Source organism: Ictidomys tridecemlineatus, unplaced genomic scaffold (assembly GCF_052094955.1).
Source record: "Ictidomys tridecemlineatus isolate mIctTri1 unplaced genomic scaffold, mIctTri1.hap1 Scaffold_92, whole genome shotgun sequence".
NCBI lineage: Eukaryota > Metazoa > Chordata > Mammalia > Rodentia > Sciuridae > Ictidomys > Ictidomys tridecemlineatus.
The window spans coordinates 318-16,975 of record NW_027526147.1 but is presented as its reverse complement, the minus strand read 5'-3'; the positions used below and the strand labels follow the sequence as shown (position 1 = coordinate 16,975).

The 16,658-nt window shown below is 43.0% G+C and overlaps 1 pseudogene; it reads right to left on the bottom strand.

Annotated features, from left to right (window-relative positions):
- LOC144374883 (secernin-1-like) overlaps positions 1 to 5,272 on the bottom strand; it is a 53,274-nt pseudogene extending 48,002 nt beyond the window's left edge.
- Positions 5,273 to 16,658: the final 11,386 nt, after the last annotated feature.

Here is a 16,658-nt window from a genome sequence, read left to right as displayed (position 1 = left end):
GCTGAAGGGCGGGCAGGGAGCCGACCAAGAGAAACTCGGGGGGTTCAGCAGGGCAGTAACATGATCTGAGGCTTGGACTGTCTGAAGACAGAGGGACCTAGCATCAGGAAGGCAGGAAGCCGATCAAGAGAAACTCGGGGGGTTCAGCAGGGCAGCAACATGATCTGAGGCTTGGACTGTCTGAAGACAGAGGGACCCAGCATCAGGAAGGCAGGCGAGGAGGCCACTACTGTGGTCCTTCTGGCAAGAAACAGTGGCCTAGGAGCAACCATGGAGGGCAGGCAGGAGGAGGAGGACAAAGGAGCCCTGGGCTCAGGAAAGGGCTGAGTACAGCTTAGCAATCAACAGCGATGCTCAGATTCTTAACAAAGAAATAATGACTTCCCCTTTGGAATATTATGTTCTCAGTCTGTGTTTTAGCTATTTTCTTACAAGGGTACAGCAAAATACCAAAACTCAAAATAACAATGATTTCTCCTTTGTTCTGTCTGTGTGTTTGATCTGCTCTATCCTGGACAAAAGGTGCAGACGGGTCTGTCCCTCCTCACCTCTGTCCTCACTCTGGACCATCTCCAATCCTGGGTAGATTCTTGTGCAAATGATGGTAGAAACACAGGAGGACAAATCCCACTTTAAGCCTCTGTTTGAGAGGTCATTTTTACTAATGTCCCACTGACCACAGTAAACCTCAGGGCTGAGCCAGAATCACATGGCAGGAGATACCCACTTCTCCATATGATGAAGACCATGGGTACTCAGAGGGACAAAGAACACAGGTAGTAACTCAGCCAACACAGGGTCAGTGTGGTCAAATCAAGACATGGTGCACTAGAAAGGCAATGACATTTAGGATCTTTATGAGATTAGGATAACAGGATAGAGAAATTGGTTTGAAATTTAAAAGAAAATGATGAAATCTGAAGACATCAATAAGATCAATAGAGACTAATGATCACAACCAACCAGAAATTTGTAAGAAAAGACAACAAGTATTCACTTATTTTAATTCATAAAATTAAGCAATTGTATTTCATAAAATTAAAAATAGCAAAATCACTCAACAAAGTAAGAGCTAAATAAACTTTTAAAAAGTTTCATAGTTTCACCAAGTATATAATACTCTTACTTAACATTAAGAAAAATAAGAATACGCTTACTTGTCCATATCGCTAAAAACAACTGTTTGCTATGCTTAGAAAATATTTCTTAAAAGAATGAATGTGCTACATATGCTCTGCTGAAGTCATAGAAACATGCTGTGCACCTGAGAGGAGGCAGAACTGAGTCATGAAGAGTTTTCAATGCTAAGCAGAGAACTCTGCATTGGTTATGCAGCTTACCACAGGCAAGAGGAAGGACCTGAAGAATGCACTGGGCAACTGTGCACAAAGGAATCCAACAGACCGACCAGGAACAGGTGAATACAAATTCTAAATTAGTAAAGAAATTCAAGAACTAATCCAAGAAACAGGTGAAATATCTTAGACAGGAGTAATATAATAGGAGAGAGTCAAAAAAATGCTAGAATCCAGCCTAGGGCAGTGCTTCTCAATCTCAAGGACACTAGGGTGCAGTTACAAGGCAGATTCTGCATTAGGAACCAGAGATTCTGACTTTTCATCAACCTGCAAGGTGAGGCCAGCACTGCTATCTTCATGTCACTTGTGAGTAGAAAGGACACAGAGAATGGAGCCATTATGGAGAACTTCCTATGCATCAGCTTTCCCAGCACTCCAGACACTGCAGGAGCATCTCATCACATGCTCTCCCACCATGCCATGGCCTCCTTCATGGTGCACACCAAATATAACTTGTGTGTCCAGTTTTGATGTTCTGTTCAGTGTACCTCCTCCCACTTAACTCGGTGCCTTACTTGGCGCACCACTTCAGCCCTGATGCTTAACTTAGCATGCATCTGGCACATGGCCTGCACCGAGGATTTAAGAAATGAATAAACAGAAATACTGGAAAAGAAGCAGGTCTGAACACTCCAGGGTTAAAAAGGGCAGGTGCGTGCAGAGAGATGCTACTGAGAACAGATAGAGGCTCTGGAAGCAGATCTGTTTGCTGTATTAATGTGGACATTGGAGCCATGAAAGAAAATAATGTAGTGGAAACACAAAGAAAGAACATCAAATGAACCTCTCAGGGGTACTCTTGAGAGAACCTAGCGGAGGTGACAGCAAGTAATACAGTCAGCAGGAGGTTTTCAAAGAAAGAACACTCAAATAATGAAAAAAAAATGTTTTAAAACACAGCCTCTGGGCCAAGGCAGATGGAGCACTGAGCACAGCCACAGGCTAAGCCTCCAGCTGGAAATGGGAGATTCTATGAGGTTCACGAGAAGCAGGAGACAGGGAGGAAGGGAGAAGACAGCACTCTCTGTTCACACCCAAGCCTACCTGCTGCCCATCTGAAGGAAGAAGCAGCCTGGTGTGTTTGAAAATGCCTCCAAGAGCCAGGCTGTCATACAGAAATAAATGAAATGGTCTCTTATAAAGCAGGGACGGGGCTTGGCTCAGATCAGAGCATGCAGCACATGCCCCCTCCCCCATACAAACAGCAGCTGACCCACTTCAGGGGAGTAAGAATCCAATACTGTTAAAATGGACATTTTTATTTTTTGTCTCAGGAACACACAAAAATCGGAATATGTGTGTGAAACTTCCTGAATTGGGCAGAGAATATATTGAATTTGTAGTGTACCACTGTATTCTCTCTGGCCTATACAAACAAGCAAAAACACGACTTATCCAAAGTGAATAAAAGTACAAGACTGCAGAGGAGAACGGAGAGTTTGGCTGGCTTTGAGCAGACCAACATGCAAAAAGGGCTGATGTGTTGAGCCACCAAAGCACAGGTGGCCGAGGCCCAGGACAACAGGCACAGCAAGTGGCCCAGAGCACACAACAAAGCAGGAGGCCTTCTCTGTGAGGCCCAGCAACCCACCCAGCATGGAGAGAAAGGGTGGAGGAGGGGTGGGAGGCTTGAGATGAATGGAAGTCCACGCTGAAGTCCACCCGACACAGCTCCAAGTCCAAAGCAAGAGGGCCACCATGGAAAATGGCCTCAGACTGAAAAAACTGTTTCTGAAAATACACTGATTTGTTTATTTTAAATTTGGACAGTCCCAATACTTTTCAGTGATCTTTTCATCTGACAATATTTGAGCATGGACAGCGATGGCTATCTGAAATGGTACCAGGTGTACAAGACGGATTACGGAAGGAGAATATTCTGGGGAGAAAACACTCCACAAGTGAGGGCAAGAAGGCAGCAGCCCGCCTGCTCTGAGCCCCTTTGTTGACTGTGCCCAAAACTCCAGAAGCCAGTTGAGACAGGAGACAGCTATCTGGCCACTTAAAACTATATTCATGCTCAACAGCAGACAGCAGGTTAATAAATTAATCACCATACCAGCCTAGTCTGCAGTTAAAACTGACCTAAATCATCAACTACTTCTGTTTTCTCTTATGAAGAGTTTGGGCATTCTTTCAGCTAGGCTGCGACAGTCTAGATGGGCAGCAGCATTTTATGCTGCTCTCCCTCAGAGGACCCCTGGGCATTATGGTATGTAAAGTGCCACCCAAAGCATGAGGGTCCATATAAAAAATTCATCAGAAATGATGTCATAAAGAAGCATATGCCTAACAGAAGTGGTACGAGATACAACATATGCCTAACAGAAGGGGTACGAGGACAACTCAAGGTAGAAGTCGAGAGAGAGAAAAGGGAAGAACCATCAATGCTACAGAAACAGATAAAAAACTGGGAAAGAACAGTCCATCATTGAGGGACTCTTATTTGACACAGCAACAAGTGTCAGGGTGGTCTCCCAGTTCGCCATCTTGTCCTACCAAGCCACGCTGCCTTCCACCATGGACTTGAGTTTCCTGCTGAACTCTCAAAACCTATACAACTGATCTTAAATTGTCATCACAGTTTCATTCTGTCTATGCTTCATATGGGGTGCCCTGAAGACACTCTTTCTTCCTACTCCACAGGGCAACACAGGAAGCCATGCCACACACAGAAGACTCACTCCTGGTCCTGCAGATGTTGGCCTGAAATGAACACAGGCTCTAACATGACCACGGTGAGGGTCAGGAGTTCCAGCTCTGTGCCAGACACCTCCCACAAAGACCCCAGAGTTCAAGGCCCGAGAGTAGGTTCACCTGGAGCTCCAACCAGACCCAGCCCAGGCACCCTCCAGCCCCTCCCCAGGTCTGGATACTAGAAGGTGTCTTGCAGTCCCAGGTTACCAAGGGAGCTCCACTCTAAGCCAACTCTAGACAAGGGCCGTGCAACAAGACACATAAGGCCCTAACAGAAGCAGAAGGGGCAGGAATGGAAGAAGCCAGTCCAAGAACGTGATTATTTCAACTTAGTTCCACTAACAACAGAACTGGAAAAATCATCAAACTCCAAAATTAGTTAAAAATACAACGAAAAAGCAACAACAGAAATTAATGTGTCTTATTTACCTCAGCTATTCTTGCTCTACAGAAATAAGAATTCAAGCTCCATGAAGGTAGGACTCTGCCTACTCTGCTCACTGCTGGATCTCCCTAAATCAACCTAACACAGCTCATCTGATTTAGTAATAGATACTTTTTTAGCTATTTACTTTTTCTTCAGTTTTTCTTTCTATTTTTCCCTATATTTTACTCTTGATACTAGGTGAAACACATAATATTGTATGAAATTTTTTATGAACTGTTCTTAAAAACACACAGCATTTGCTCTCAATATTTGCGGTTAAGAATTAATGATATAGTACATAGGTAGCTCTGTATTTCATGTTGAAGGATGACCACTCCAAGTACTAGTTCTTGCCAGTTTTTGGCATCTGGGCAATTGCGAGGGAACTGGTTCAGATTATCTCTTATGTGGCAGACATGACAAACCACTGTTTACACCTTCTTAATCCAAAGCATTCATAAAGTGCATTTTTCAAGACAGCAGATTCTTAATAAATGGGTTCCTGGGTCTTAAGATGTCCAGGTAATCCACAATTTCCATAAGTAACTAAAATGAAACAATCAAAAATATCTTAGTGCAAAATGCCATATATTAAAAGTTTATTTACAGTTTACCCATCAATCTCAAAAATCCATACATCTCATCTCTGACACTTTCAATAAGTTGGGACACTTACCCCTCAAAGATACTCATTCTATTTCCCTTTTGCATTATTTTCTTCTATGGTTGTAATTCCTAAACAGCCAGATTTTAATAATTTAATATCGATTTTTGAAATCTTTTCACCCTAGAAAGGGAGAGAAAGAGACCTGAAGCACTTGATGGAGTGACACCCTTCATTTTGGCCAGAAGGCTCTGAGGCCTTCTGGTGGAACAACCCCTCCAAGGAAGCGCTCTCAGCTCGCCATGCCTGGCAGTCAGGGGCTGTCGACTGGACTCGCCACACTTCTTTGTTGGTATTTTGCAAAATCTAGGAAAAGAACCCCAGGGTTGCGGCGGGATGGGAACTGGTTAACAGAAACGGGAAGGGGACAATCCCTTCCACTAATGATGAATCAAACACACTACAGCGTGACTCCTTCCCTGTGCCGCACCAAGGGCGACGCGCAGGACAGGGTCTGACGCCACCTCCCGCTCCACGCAGCGGCGAACTCCTCCAGAGCACGGGCGCGGGACAGCGGCGCCGGCGGGGCAGCCCGAGTCCAGCTCGGCCAGGAGACAAAAGGGTCCGGGTCCGGCGCCCGGGGCCACCGCGGCTGGCCACCTGGCAGAGACTGCGCCCCGCACCGCTGTCCCGCGGCCCCGCACGCCCGCCGCCGCCCGCCCCGTCCCTGGGGTGTGTCAGCGGGAGGGTGCGGGGTCCTCGGAGCCCCCGTGAGGGCCGGGGTCCAGCGCGGCGCCACCAACCCTCCTGGCCCGCGGTGCGGGGCGCCCCAGAGCTGAGGTGGCGCGGAGGGGAGGCGGGTCTCCGCCAGCCCCGCCACAGCCGCGTGCTGCCGACCAAGGGAGGGCCTCGCTCCCGCCGCCACCGACCCTGGGCACCGCAGCCCTGCCACCGTCGCCCCTCGGTACCTGAGGCCCCGCCGCCGCAGCCGCCGCCGCCGCCTCAGGCACTGGCTGCGCAAGAAGCCGCCTCAAGCAGCGCTCCCGGATCCGGCTGCAGCCGCCTCCTCTGCCGGCCTGGGGTGCGCTCCCAGCTGCAGATCCGCCTCTTGGCTCCCTGCGACGGCCAGCTCCGACTGCCCCAGCAGCCCCGGCCCTTCAGCTCCTCACCCCCACCTGCTAGCGGATGCCACCGCTGCCATCAGGGCAGTGACTGTCTAGGGCAGCTGGGACCCACAAGCTCCGCTGTGCCGCCAAATCTCCGCCCCTAGGCCCCGCCCCATCCTTTCTTCGCACGCCCAGGCCCCGCCCGCCCTCGAGGCCCAGCCTCCCAAGTCCCACCGGCCTCACCCGCCTGAGCAGGCCACGCCCCGGCGTCAGCCCTTCTTCACTCGTTGGCTAGCGCCCCGCTCCTGTGCCTTTTCCCTTCGCTCGCCGGGGCAGGTCCCCTTGAGCTGCGCGGGCCCCGCCCTTGAGCCCTTTCCCCGCTTCCCTGGGGGCCCATGCCCACCTCCCTCGGCCGCTAGCCTGCCTTTGTCCTGCAGGCCGCGTCCCTCCCTCGATGCGCGCCTCTGAGGCCACTGAGCTCGCAGCCCCGCGCTGGCCTGGTCGCCTTTCCGTCCAGGGATGCTTTCCTAGCCCAGAACTCCACGAGGAGGCAGAGGGGGGACGCTGCCGGCCGCGCTGGACGCTCTGCTGCAGCGCCATCCGCCACCTCGCTGCATGGAGGAGGCGCCAGCTGTTGGCTCGCCCTGCGCCCTCCAGAGGTCTAGATCTGCTGGGAAAATAGGTGTGTGTCAACCGACGGAGCGGGAAAAGCGGGAAATGTGGTGCATTTATTATTTTTAATAAATGGAGCAGTTTTAATCATGACTTAGTTTGCCATGCAACACTGATTGACTCCAGTTTCACAGTTGTCACTTTATATGTTTACTGAAAATTTTAAATGAGAAACATGCATATCACATTTCATTTCCATTAAGCCACTTGCTAGCGTGATAATTAAAATAGTTTCTACCTGACGGGGAAATTCGAGAAACTTGGTTTGGTGGGCCTTTCTAATAACTATCCCCCAGCATGGAATACAGTTTATTCTAACATCAGCTACATCTAAGCAGTTAATAGTTTTCAGCCCATCTAGAATTTTAATTTTTTACTTTAAATAAATTTTATTTCAGGGCTGGGATTGTGGCTGAGTGGTAGAGCACTCACCTCGCATGTGTAAAGCCCTGGGTTCAATCCTCAGCACCACATACAAATAAATAAATAAATAAAGGTATCCTGTCCATTTTCAGCTAAAAAAAATGTATATATCAAAAAGTAGGGACTGCGATTGTGGCTCAGCGGTAGAGTGCTGCCTAGCATGGGCGGTACCTGGGTTCCCTCGTCAGCATCACATAAAAATAAAGGCATTGTGTTGTGTCCACCTACACCTTAAAAGTAAATATTTTTTAAAAAAAGAATAAAAATAAATAAATAAAGTTTATTTCATTTTTTATTGCTGAAAAATTGAGGAAAGCAAATTTCCTCAATAGAAAAGCTTTAATAGTAAAAATTTTATATTACTTCTTTTTGTTAATTACCTGCATGCTATAAATAGCATGAGCAGAGTTCTTACTCCTGCTACTATTTACATTGTTTAATCAGTTTCTTAGCCATCATTTTCTCCAATAGTAAGTACTGGCATTTTCTGGAAAATGCCTTTTTTTTTCATACGGCTTTTCTTATTTTTCTTTATAAGATTTCCTGAAATTTATCTTCACAACTGTATAAATTTGAAGTTACTGACAACTTCAATTACTGCTTCTCTATAAAATCTTAAATCAAAAATTTTATCTGTTTGTAGGAAGGTATCTACTATGTTCAAAGCAAACTCTGCTTTATATATTCTCCATTCTGGATTCTTTATACTAAGAAGAACAAAATGTTCAGCTTAAATCTTTCCCTAGAAATTGTCTTTTTAAAACTTAGAGCTGTACATAAAAATATACAACATATATTTTTACAAGAGGAAGCTCAACATATATTTTAAATTTGTTTGCTTTGATGATCTTAAGCAAATTTGTAGAGTGCACAGATTGACATCTCAATTTTAGCACATTTGTATACAAAATATAGTTTGTTGTTGTTGTTGCGGTACTAGGGATGGAAGCTGTGTCCTCCTGTGTGTTAGCACTGATCCTACCACTAAGCCACATCCCCAGCCCCAAATATAGTTTTTTTCCAATTAGAAGCAGCAGTTCCATCAAAAGATTCTCCCCACAAGTTCAAGTATCCCAAAGCACAATTATACATTTCAAAATTAGGTTTTTTATAAAGTTTATGCTCTTTTCATAGAGTACATGGATTTTCTTTTTTTTGGCAGAGATAAATTTCAATTTATTTGTAAGCTCAGTTTTCAGTCATTATAAGACTTTAAAGCTGCTGAAGGTAAATAATCTCATTTTAGAGTGCCAATGATTTTGAATGAAATGCATGAAAATGTAGAGGTTTGTGTTAGTCCTGCAGTTTAACTAGTAGGTCCATAGGTTTACTCACAACAGAGTGCTTTCAGGAGCCTTCCCAGCAGGCTTTCCGACTGGGCCACAGTGTACAAAAGCATTTAGCATACTTGCTTCACGCTCCGCTCTAGGCAATACTATCTCTATTTCACATATTCCAGACAAACCTCATCAGATTTTCCACATGTACCAGTGGGTCTCAGAAGTAGCAGCCTGGTGGGGCTCATGTGTGTGGAGACTGGCAGCAGCAGTCCACAGCACGCTAGGCACTAGGCTGACACACAGAGTCCCAGCAGCATCAGTGGCCTCCCAAGTTCTCTGATTATGACCAGGCCCAGGACTGCTTGGAGGTGCAAATGTACCACCTCCCATATCAAGCCATATGTACTTACTTATTTTCAGATAGCACCCCCCACAGTATTCTAGTTACTTTGAATCTGGAAAGGTTCAGGAAAAAATTTCTCACTGGCCATCTTTCATATTTTCCCACAAATTTAAATTCTGTCCTCTCACACACTATTAAACATGGCAGACGCTGGAACTAAGACAAGGAAGGTCTATCAAACTCATCCCAAATGATTTTAATGCTAATATTAATAAGAGTCTTATCTACACAAACACATGCATTATGTTAGTTATGTTGATGGGTCTTGAGGGAGACCTAGACCATGCAAAAGATTTGATTGGCCTGATAAGTGTATTGATAGGGATAGCCAGCTGTGTTGCTCTCTTAAATACTCTTTTAAAAGAACCCTTCTTTAAATTTCACATTTTAAAAAAAATTAGGTGCCAGCTTTATTCAGTGCTGTTCTTGAAAGCATGTCTTAAAATAGTCTTTACTTATAAAATGTGAAAGACAAAAGCTTCTCCTTCAAGAAATTAAAAGAACCTACAAATATGATTCATTTTGCAGAATTACCAGCTAAGCAAGATGAAGACTTGCTAGCAATGATTATCAAGTAGCTGATTACAACGTTTTACCTGTGTTCCTTAGACCCCTAAGCTAGAGCAAAAACTCAGTCAAACCCCAAAATTACATCTATAGTACACATGATAACATGAATTCACATTTTTGTCCATTCCTTGTATACAGCAAGGAATTTTAAAAAGGAAAATAGAATCCTCTAATGTATGTCTATTCACTGGATTCTCAGAACTTATTTTCCCACCTCTTCTACTACAGGTTTCTGTGCAGCTTATTAATGCCAGCCGTCTCCCTCAGCCTGTCTTCAGGCGCCTCATACTGATAAATGTCACTCATGAGTATTCTCTGAACTATATTTGAAGTATCTGAGACTAGCAGAAGCGGACTTAGTAACAAGTTGATTTCCTGACTCCCATGTCATGTGGTCATACATAATAATAACAATAATTGCATATAATTATACTACTTTGAATCTAATGGTAAATGTCATTTGTTAAGGTGACATTTATAATTTATTATGTCCACTATGCATTCTCTGATGAGATTTCTGTGAATCAGATAAATTACTCACTTGTTGTGCATAATTTATTATTAACTTGACAAGTTCCCAAGAAAATAAAAAGGATTATTTTTTGTCCTCAGTCTCTGCTCTTCTAAAACCATACCTCCTTCTTTTCTTTTTCCAAGTCTCCATAACTTGCTCAACAGGCATGCCTTAGCACTGTTGACCTCAAGAAGGTTTATCAGATTCATTTGGAAATTATTAAAATGTTATGGAAAACGCAAAAATAATTTGGAAGCAGCGTCTGTGGGGTGAGACATTTTCCTAAGGTCACAGAGGCTCCTGGGAGACCATGTTTTCCATCCCACAAAGGTGGCAGGGTACTGTCACATTTCCCTGTGGTGATGGCTCAGATGGGGCCTAGGACCCAGCAGCACCAAGAGTCCCATGCAGGGTCCTCAGTTTCTCTGAATGTTTCCTTTCACCTTGTCTGAGTTAGGCTGGACGTTACTTGGCCCCCTGGTGTAACGTGTCCATTTTTTACTGGTCAGTTTCTTCTAGGTTCCCATATTTCTTAGCACTGTCAGTTGCCTAATTCATAATCTTTCCTTTGGGGAGTTAAAATTTCTCTTTTTTTAAATTTAATTTTGATTAAGCCTTTCTGAAAAGAAAAAAGAAAGGAAGAAAAAAGAAAGAAAGAAAGGAAGGAAGGAAGGAAGGAAGGAAGGAAGGTAGGTCATTCTGACAGAAGGGTGTAAGCAAAATCACAAGTCTGGACAAAGTTGGTTGAAGAGCTCACTGTACTCTCCACCCGGTGACTTAACTGAACAGCACAGTGCCTTGGCAGAATTGATTGCTGTGCCAGGAACACTGGAAATGCCACCCTGCAATTATTCTCTGAGAAGCACATGTGTAGATTCCTACACTCAACTCAGGCTTCCATGAGAGGAGGACAGCAGCTTCAGGCCTTGCCTTGAGCTGCTCCCTCTTAAACCAAAGGTCTGCCCCGCCCCCTTCAGAAGCAGTGCAGAGTGGCCCCAAAAGGCCATCACAAGGACAGGGAGAGGCCCAGCCAGCCCACATCCCAGTGGGTCTTGGGATGATTCCAGCCTCCACCACCATGAGCAGTAACTTTATGAAGAACCCCAAGAGAGACCAGGGAAAAAATTGTCCAGCTGAGCCCCCAGGAACCCCAGAAATATAGGGGCTGACAAGGCCAGTGATGTTTTGAGGCTCTGGGTGTGGGGTTGTGAAATAGTAGTAAGTAAGTTAAACACTGTCAAATGGAAACAATAAACAACTTCACGGTCCACACATAGGCTGAGCACCCTGAATCCAGAAATCTGAAGTCCAAAATGTTCCACATCTGAAATTTTTTACTGTTCCCATGACACTACAACTGTAAACTTCCATGCTTCATGGTTTAAGGACATTGTAGGGTCACCACAGATAACTGCACAGGCTGGGTACTGCACAACTTCAGGTGACATTATTCAAATGACTGTGATGCACTTCTCAGGGACTATAGGGCATCAGATTGGGAACATAGTTAGAGGTTATGTTGAGTATGGGTAACAAAGCCCCCAAACAATGGTTTGATCATGAGGGGGTGTTTCTTTTGGGCATCAAAAAGTTAGGGAGGCCTAGTTTATATAGTGTACAAAGCCATCAGAAATCACCCTGATGTCTTTCTTCTGCCATTCTATGTAGCTCAGCATGGTGGAGCAGAAATAGGGAAGTGGAGAGCCAGAGGAAGCCAGGCTTGGGACTGCCCAGGGAAGGACAGTGGGAGGCCGAGGAACTGGATTGTGGTGCATGCATATGATTCCCCAAATTGTCCATCCTGAAGTGCATCCTGGGAAAGGAGTGCCAGACAGCCAGGCCAGGTGGGGCTCTGCTAGTGAGACAGGCAGTAGGACAGGTAGCAAGGTTCCTTTCGGACTTTCAGATACTGGGGGAAAATTCTACCTGAGAAAATCAATGATCTCAAAGAGGTAAATGAATATTACTTATTTTTAGCCTATGGCAAGCATGTTTGTCTTTAATTGAGATTCACCAAGTAATTCTGCTTTGCTCATTGAAAAATTCTAAACTTTAGAGGTTGGAGTTGCAGCTCAGTGGTAAAGCATTTGCCTAGCACATGTGAAGCACTGGGTTTGATCCTCTGCACCTCATAAAAATAAATATATGTGTATGCATGTGTGTGTGTGTGTGTGTGTGATAAAAATAAAGTGAAAAAAAATCTAAACTTTAAGGATGAAATTTTTGTGCTAAAATGAAACTATCTGTCACAATGATTTTGTTTCTCAATCTAGAGCCTAGATTTCCACATGCGGGCTTCATTTCTCACATTAGTCTAGGTGAATTTTACCTCACTCCTCTAAGCCAAGGAGAAAAAAATTCTCAAGAAAAAGAAGAAATCAGATAACAATACAATGGAGGAAATATCACCTGCAGAATTGGCTGCCTGTCCCTGAGAAATTGAAGATAGGTTGAAGCCTTCGAGCTCTTACACTGATAAAACGTACTGTAAATTTTAATTTATTTAAAAATAAAAATACAATAAGTATAATTTTTGAATAGGAGAAATTAATTACAAATTTTCAAAGTATAAAAATAATCTTTTCTATTAATATTATTCTCTAATGCATTTTTCTGAAAATGATGAATGTGATATTACCTCCTTTTGACACATTGAATAGAAAAAGATCATTAAAATGTTGGTACAGAATCTCTTTGTATATAGCAGTTTGTAAAGAAGGCTGTGCTTAAGTGGAGTTTTTGAAAGAGGACTCATTTTTTTTTGTACCATATTTTGGTGGAGGATTAGATTTTTGGACTCTGTGGCTGCACTGAATCCCTTAACCTGAAGCTTAGTGGCTGAAAACAACCCTTACCTATATTTCTCACAATGCTGTGTCCAACTGGTTGCTCTGATGCCTATTGGGCTTCCTCATGCAGCTTCCCTGGGGTGGGGGGAGGTCACTGCATGTGTAGTTTAGGAGCTGAGAGACCCTAAAATCCGGTACTGGGACTTCTTCTCTTCCTGGGGGTCCAGAATTCCTCAAGGGCAGTGGGGAAGGAGGTTGTGAAAAGCTCTGAAAGCTGGTGAGGTCTAGATTCTTAAACTGCCCCACATAGCTCCTGTCACATCTTATAAAAGTCAAGGCAGTTGACCAGGACAGCTCCGCATCAGAGTTGGGGGCAAATCCCACTGCTATTGGCATGAGGTTCACAAAATTACAGCTATGTTTTTTTAAAGAACACAAATGGAAACCTTTGAAAACTTGATATTTCATATTAATTTCCCACCAGAGAAAAACAAAAAGCACACATATACCAGTTCTCTGTCTATTTTAAAGAAAGCTGATCTTCTGTGTTACCTTAGAATCAGGATGGTCTGATTCAAACAGCTTCCATTTTTATGGAATTAATTCTACATACTGTTTAACATGAATAAACAGGAAAACCACAAGATAAAAACGTTTGTCCATCTGTACCTTTTTCAGTGTGAGATACTGTATTTATTAAAAATTGCCTTTTTATTCAATATAACATGATTTTTACAGAAGTTAAGGCTGAGAAACTTGAAATATAGTAGTTCAAAAGAAACTTATAACTTTTGGAATATATTTTGTTTCACCTCAAATTGAACATTACCCATAGGAATAAATACATAACAAGATGATAGTACTTTTCAAGTTTTATAAAAAGCTTTTTATTTTAATCAATTTGTCATTCTGTCTCTGATTACAATCTTTTAATCTGAGGAGGTAAAAAGCAAATAGTTTTTTATCTTCTGCAATCATGGGTAGAAGGAGCTTCCCTCAATGAAGAAAGCAGATATTATTTTTGCTTAATTAATGTGCTTTAAAAACATGTTGATGCATATGAGCATTTTGAAAAAATAATTTAATAATTACTGTAACTTAATAATTGGCATCAGTTAAATCTACTCAAGATACATTTCTTATTTGATAGAATTTTTGTAGTGAACTGATTTTATAATCCCTGTTAGTTTAATTGGGCTAACTTTAAAGTGAAATTAATGAAGAATATTTTATTACTTTTTTTTATGTGCATTCATTATTTGCTTCCGGAAGAATTTAGAAATGCCAATTACATAAGTGTCTAGCACTTCAGTCTGTAATTTGTGATGGATAAGAAAAAAGCAGGACTTTCCGATATGTACACAAGTTACATAAAAGAAACCCTGGCACAGTTCCTGAACTTCAGGAAAACCAAGGTGCTGCCATTGGATGCCACACGGCAACCTGTAGAGAAATACATAATCAAAATATGCTCAGATGGGAGCAGGGACAGTCATGGTAAGGTTTATTGTAGGGAGTGATATCAGGAGCTCACTTATCACAAACTAAACTAAATGAAGAAAAGTCCCAGTTCAAGCAAGATTATAGAACTAAGCCCCACCTTGGGGGTGACTGTCCGGGAGAATCTTTGTTCAACTGTATTTTGCCCCACTGTTGCTGGCCTTTGAAGATGGAGAGGACCATAAATAGGGATTGGAGAATGGCTGCAAGGAGCCAAGAATGACCGCTGCCCAAATACCCAGGAGGACATGGGAACTTTCCTCTGCAACTGCAAGGAACTGTATTCCGCCAGTCCCAAAAATGGTGCTGGAAGAGGACCTGATATTCCTGAAGGAAACAGACCAGCAGGACCTCAGTTGTTCCTGCTGTAACTCCTTGAGCTGGAAACCCAGTAGAGTCCTGCTAGATGTCTGGTGCACAGAAACTGGGAGGTAAGGAGTGGGTCCTTTTTTAGTTTCTAAGTTTGTGATCATAGGTATGGAAGCAACAGAACACTGATATAAACTCTGATACCAGCCATGCTACCATAACAAAACCTAAAATATGTGCAAAGTGTTTTAGAATCTGCTGGTAAACTAAAGCTGCTGGAATTTTGAGGAGATTAATAATAATTTTAAAAGCCTAGATTGCTTTGAAAGACTGCTATAAATATGGAACCTAAAAGGACAGACAGCCACCAGGGAGCTTCTTGGAATTATCCTTCAGACACCCCAGAAGAAGCTGAAAATGGAAAAGGAATTACCTCAGCAAGATGTGAACACATGTTTTGTCTCATAAGGCATCCAAGGGGCCCACTAGGACGTGGGCTGTCTCATCAGGAGGAGAGCTGCCTGTGGGAACTGACAGGGACAAACCTCAAGACAGGGGAAGATGCTCAGAACTATCCAGATCTCTGGCAGGTGGGGGCTGGACAAGCTATGCGGTTACTAACACAAGCTCCCTTCCATGCAGAAGCAAGAAGACACAGTGAAGCTCCCAGAGGGCAGAGATAATCCAGGTGGGATCTTCCTGGCCTGGGGACCTAACTTAGAGGAATTCCCCCCATTGGATTCAATTTTCCCCGTGTTTAAAGAAGAATGCCAGTAACTGTCAGTTTTCAACCCCCATGTAACAAATTAGCACAAAGGTAGTGACTTAAAACAGCACAAATTTTTTGGAACCTGTTGAGAGCCACAGCCGAGTCAGAATGATGCCTGGCATATTGCCAGAGGGAATGGTTGAAAGGTGAGGCCAGCGAACCATTGAGATGATGATTTGAGTTAAGCTGTATATAATTGCTGTGATGCTGGATTGATTGAGTTGTATATGGACTCTGTTGTGGGGCGGGGAATAGGGTGGCTCTGGGAATCTGCCTCGGGTGAACCATACTTTGTTGTCATGTTGCAAGGCCCTTCTTTTGGAATTGCTTTCAGAGTTTATTGGAAATTTTTGAATGGTGACAAGTGTTGCTCTATAAAGATTAATTAATTTTCAGCAGTAACTAAATTTCCAAAAACCAAAGTATGCTATATAAATTTGGGCTCAAAACTAGACGAAGGTTATGAAAGGACTAGAAATCAATAGACATAATTTCCCATATGGCTTTTAACTGACTGTAAAGAAAACTCAAGAAGAACATTTAGAATAGTTGAAATCAGTTGTAACTTCCCATAATAACTTTGCTTTTATAATTAGTTTGACATTATCTTAAAATCTAAGTACTTTCATATCATATCAAACACTTTAGCAGATAACACTAACTGGAATCAGTTACTCGTAGTTTCTTTACCTACATTCATTGTATTCATATAATAATAATAATAATTATTATTATTATAATTATTATAATAATAATAATGTGTTAGGCATCATTCTGCTGCAAAGGTGTTTCTATCAAAATTTGTGTGAAATTACAGAAGGAAAGTAAGCTTTTACCTTGTAGGTTGAGTTCTGTTGCCTATTATAATAAGTAATTCAGCCTCACGTGATTCTGTCCAGAGTTCTGTATATGCTGTAATTCTAAAATTTTATTTATATTGTCAGAGAAGCTGACAGGTAAGGGGTAAGTTTCATGAGTTACACTTAGACCTAAAGACTATGAACTTTACTGAAATTGTTTAGTAGCAATGAATCACAGCCCTGCATCACCTGAGTTTATTTCCCATAACCAGAACACTGCTGCTGACTGTGTAGATTTCCATACAGGCTGCAACAAGAGCAATTAATCTCCTTACTACAAACAGTAACTCTAGAATTAATATTTTGACTTTCAAGAGAATGTATGTGAGGCCAGAAACCTAACAGGTGACCAGATGATAGTGCACCACTCCAAACCA